Source organism: Echinops telfairi, unplaced genomic scaffold (genome assembly GCF_000313985.2).
Source record: "Echinops telfairi isolate 266 unplaced genomic scaffold, ASM31398v2 ScPeMD7_2291;HRSCAF=2852, whole genome shotgun sequence".
Lineage (NCBI taxonomy): Eukaryota > Metazoa > Chordata > Mammalia > Afrosoricida > Tenrecidae > Echinops > Echinops telfairi.
This window is the reverse complement of record NW_022106189.1, coordinates 29,880,792-29,886,320: the sequence shown is the minus strand read 5'-3', so window position 1 is coordinate 29,886,320 and position 5,529 is coordinate 29,880,792.

The window sequence follows — 5,529 nt, the reverse complement described above, 5'->3', positions numbered from 1 at the left end:
AGGACTGTAGAGCAGGTAAGGTTCTAGGGAGTTGGTTCCGGCTGCTCTGTAGAGGACGGAGGCTGGGACCAGTCCAAGGTGAAGGAAGGTAGGGAAATCAAGTGAGGGCTTTGGGATAGAGTAGTGGGGGAGCTGGAAGCACAAGGAGAGGTTGGAGACGTTTAGAAAACAAGATGGACTTAGATGCCTGAGAAAAGGGAAAGTAGGTGGTGTCCAAATGGGTGGATGATAGGGAGGCAAGATAGAGCAGGTTTGGCAAGAAGATGAGTTCAGTGCCAATGTGGGTGTCAGACAGCCATGGGGCACCCCCCACTGCAACTGAGTCCATTCCGACACAGAGCGACCCCCTGAGGACAGGGCAGAACCGCCTCCTTGGGCTTCTGAGACTTGACATCTGTGTGGGAGGGAGGTCTCATCTTTCTCCCACGGAGCAGCTGGTGAGATCCAACCACCGACCGTGTGGTTAGCAGCCCAATCCGGAAACCATTTGGCCGCCAGGGATCCTTGGGGGGCCTCCTCGATGGCTGAATCATAAGAGTGGACAGAAGGGTCTTAGGAAAGGAGGGTTCGTGGGTTGGCACAGAAGTGGCGGGGATGCTGTGGAGCTGGGCCAGGACCAATGATCAGAAGGGCTGGCTCTTACAGGGGTTCTGAAGGCCTTTACACCCCTGTAGTAGTTGTTAGCCTGACATCCTTTCTGGCTCAGTTTGTTTCCAAGTGTGAAAAGCAGACTGCTTCCTGGGGGTTTCAAGGCTGGGATCTTTCCAAAGATCTCCCAGGTCAGTGTCAGATTGCCCTCCAGAAGCGGTAAGCAGGGACTGACTTGTGTTTGCTTAGTCATCTGTCGTGAGCCATTTTCTGTTTTTCCCCCCCCACCACCATCAAAGAGTTTGCTTCTAGGTCTCCCAGTCACTCAGCAGCTTCCTACATACCGAAGCCTCCTTTCCAATGGAATTCCAGACAGGGAATGAGTACTTTAAGTGAATGCCACATTTTCCCATGAAAGAAACTTGGGAAACTTCACAGCAGACCGATAAACACAAATGAGCACAAATCAGCAGATGCATCCATCTATAGTGAACAGTTTCCCATGTTTCTATGGTGGGAAAAAGGTGAAACGATTCAGATGAGTAAATAAAGAATTACAAGTAAACCCATGTTTACATCACCACCACCACCATTGCCCCCGCCCTCATGGGGCCTCTGTTGAGAGGTTTCTGGGTGAGTTTATTCCACGGATTTTTAGACCAGTAGTGGAGCACGTGACTGTCACTTAGAGACCCATCGTTCCGCTCCTAAGATGTAGTCAATGACTTAATATGGCCCTTCCAGCCACAATCCCTTATGTCTGTGGTTATAATCCCATTTTGGATGGCGCTCTCCACCATGCTAATGGCCAGGATTAAGGTAGGTTTAAGTGTCTACGTAGTAGAGGGTGTGAACTGGATCACCACCCTTCAGGGTCTAGTCTGCTCAAAGGCCAAAAACCACACCTCCATCAAAGCCCTTCCTCTGTGTCTCAGAGCCACCTCAGAAGCAGGAACCCAGGGAGAGAAGTTCCAGGGCCATCTGCAGTAGAGAGGAAAGGGGAAGTTTCAGGTATTCACAGGAGATCCCAGGTGCCAAGAGCAGGAAATCCCAAGAGTGCCCTGAGAGGGAGCTCTGGCCCCAGGGCTTGGGTGGGCCTGTGTGGAACCCCTGACCCCCACCCCACCTGCAAGGAAGCATGGGAACAAGAGAGGAGTCCAGACACTTGGCCTACCTGGGACAGGCTCTTATCTCATCCGGTATGGTTGAAAGTATTGGCCGACCTCACTGGCTGAGTTTAAAGAGCACCTGGGTGATGTCATGTGGCTGGGCCTAGTCTGTGCACCCAGGTGGACCTCCCACCTGGACTTAGGGGGCTTGCGACTGAGCATGCTCAGTTTGGATCTTTCCATAGGTGTCTAATGAATGTGCCTGATTCCTTTCCAACCCCTTCGTTGTGTCTCTATGCGGGCGCTGGGGAGACAACCCCCACAGAATAGTCCCTATTTCGGCGACCTAACAAAAACTCACTGCCATTGAGTCAATCCCGGCTTACAGAGGCCCTAAAGGATGAAGTTGAACTGCCCTGTTTGGGTTTCTGAGCCTTCAAATCTTCAAGGGAACAGAAAGCCTCATCTTTTCACCTGCGCAGGGGCTGGTGTGTTCGAACAGCTGACCTTGCGGTTAGCAACCTAAAGTGAAACCCCACTACAGCACACCACACCACAGAGTAAAAGTATTCGGTGCCCACCTGGAAAAGTAGGTTTCTGGGAAGAGGTCGGGCCCACTCCCAGCACTAAGGGTGGGACTGAAGAGGGAGTAGCTTAGGTGAAGTATCAGTGCAGGTTCCTCAGAGAAGAGGTAGACCACTGTAGAAAGAGATCTGAAGGACACAGGTGTCTGGGAAGGTAGGGAGTAGGACTAAGCATTCCAAGGGGAAAACATGGCAGGGACAAAGGTCCTGACCTTGGGGGCAAGGGAAGGGCAGAACTTTTATGACCCAGCGCCAACTCTGGGCCAGGAATAGGGGCTTTGGGAAGGCATCTCATGCATGCTTGCTTGCTTTTTCTTCTAAATTCCATTCCTTTTGCTGCTGCTGTTGAGAATACACACAGCAAAACAAACACATTCAAGCCTCTACTTGTTCACTCTGGGACATTGATGATAGTCTTAGAGTTGTGCAATGACGCTTACCCTTCTTTTTCTGAGCTCTTCCTATCCGTATTTGGTAACTTAAACTCACTGCCCTCTTAGGTTACTATCTTTTCCGTTTCTGTAGTCAATTTGATTCTATATAAACCTCCAAAAGACCAAACCCCTGGCTATCTAGTCAATTCCAACACAGTGACCCCACAGAGGGTTTGTAAGACAGTACATCTTTATTGAGCAGACAGCCTCCTCTTTCTCCTATGGAGCAGCCCATGGGTGATAGCAGCAAGCTCTGTGGTTATCAGTTCATAATGCCACTCATGCTCAAGGTCGGCAGTTCAAATCCACCAGCGGCTTCATGGGAAATAAGGCTTTCTACACCTTTAAAGATAAACAGCTTCAGAAACCCAGAGGGGCAATTCTACCCTGTCCTTTGAGACATCCATATACCCTGTTTCCCCGAAAGTAAGACATCCCCCGAAGATAAGACCTACTTACAGTTTTGCCTCTCGCTGAAATATAAGGCATCCCCCCAAAATAAGACCTCCCCGAAAATAAGTCACCCCTGAAGCTACTGTAACTCTGGACTCTGGACCATAGCGGCAGGCGCCACCATGCAGCTCACTGTTGGCTGCAGCGCAGCCAGGGCAGACAGGAAGTGCAAGGTCTCTTTTAATAAAACAATAAATGTGTACCGTATTCTTCTTCATGGAAAAATAAGACATCCCCCGAAAATAAGACCTAGCGCATCTTTGGGAGCAAAAATTAATATAAGACACTGTCTTATTTTCAGGGAAACAGGGTCCCTGTGTATCTGTGGAGGTGTGATGTTGGTAGGGTTTTGATTTGCTCTGTAAAAGGGGTTGGGAGTGGGTGGGTGGGAAGTCTGGAGACCTGAGGTGACTTCCACTTGCTTCTCAAAGGGCACATTTCAAGCTCATGGCTGAAAGGGATCGGGTTCCTGATCTCAGGAACCTCGGCAACTATTCCAGGTGTTTCTTACTCACAGTAATAGCCTTAGGGGCCATTTTCCAAACCAAACCAAACTCATTGTCCTCACGTCAATTCTGACTCACAGCAACCCGACATGACAGACTAGCACTGCCCCCGGAGGCTGCAAATCTTTACAAGAGCAGAAAGTCTCATCTGGTGGGTTTGCTGACCATTCACCCCACAGCACCGCTAGACTTCTCAGGTGCCGCCAAAGCCAGAGGGAAAGCTCACATGTAGTCCTCCAGGGAAAACGGGTACCTCTCCTCACCCCTGCATGATGTGATTTTGTTTAATTATCCTTAGGTTTCCTTAGGCAGGATGCTTAGGGAAAAGAGGTTGTCTCCACTAAACTTGGCATGCTGAACACAAATTAATTGGTCATGCCACCAATAAAGGGCTTCCTTTCAAAAGAAAATCAGGCATTCATTAGAAGGCTATGGGAAGAGAAACTGAAATAGACTCAAAGCTTGGGCAGGTGCAGTAAGGTCCGGTTACCACACATGCACCTTTATGCATACCTACTCACCTTGAGCATGCATAGCCTCCACTAAGAATCCACCAATACACACAACCATGCCCTCCAAGTGAATGTGGGAGACCAGGCAGAGAAGGAAGATGTGGGAAACAGAAAAGTTATTCCCCAGATGTCCCTACATAATATATGCCAAAGCTCAGGTGCTGGCTATACACTTGGAGGTCAACTGCTTAAAGGTTATCTGCCTGAATGTCAGCCGTCCAGGGCAATCAGACCCTATAGTCTGTCCCACCCTAAGTAGAGCCCACTCCCTTCTGATAAGGATAATGGATTGTTCCCCTGAAGGAGAACCCAAAGACACCCAAGGTCATGCCAACTCAGGGATGACCAAGGTTGGGCTGTCATCTTGACTCTTGAGCAGAGATTCTCAACCTGTGGGTCTTAACCCCTTTGGAGGTCAAACGACCCTTTCTCAGGTCGCCTAAGGCCATATTTCCGGTGGTCTCAGGAACTGAGACACTGCTCCTCAATCCATCTCCAGGTGGGTCTGCCCACATGCAGATACACCCACATACTGGGTCACCACAACATGAGGAACTGTATTAATGGGTTGTGGCATCAGGAAGGTTGAGAACCACTGCTCTAGAGCCTTTATGCCTCTAGTGTCTCCTCTTCCTATTACGTGTATACCCCTAGCTTGTCCCCTTCCTGTGGAGTGTATGCCTATTGTACAACCCCTTCCTGTTATGCATATAGTTACCTGTAACTAGGGGGACTGGAGCACCCCTAGAGTGTGTATAAGCCCTGGTTGGAAACATTCTCTCTCTGCAGATTTGGCTGCTAAAAGCATGGCTTTCCAGGAGGTGAGCATTCACGTGATTTATCTTGCCTCGTGTCTCTTTAATTTTACCCCTTAATTACATAACCAAACCCTTGGACCCATTCGATTGTGGGGGCTGGCACCCCACAGGATGATATATAAGCTAAGTCACAACCTCAGTTTTCTCTTTTTGTTGCATCTGCCCCCCATCCTTTGTCCACCCTTTCTAGGGATGGCACACTCTCTGGGGTTCTACCTCCATCCTCTTCCCTTGTGTCTCCCCACTTGTAGAGCTGGCCATCTCTCTCCTTTCAGTTCCACTACCCCTCTTTTCCTGGTCTCTCCACATGGCCCTGCATGCTTTCCAGAGACAGCCCATTGTTGTCCAAGAGAAGCCACTCCCCAAAGCTTAACATTCACTCATAAGTTTACTTTGACTTGCAATTGTGCTTCTGCGTGTGAATTCTTCCTGCACGGAGAATCAAAGAAATCCATCCCAAAACTAACATTTTTGGTGCCGTGACTTGGCTATTCTCCTGACTTCCTAATTCTGTCGTCTGAGGTA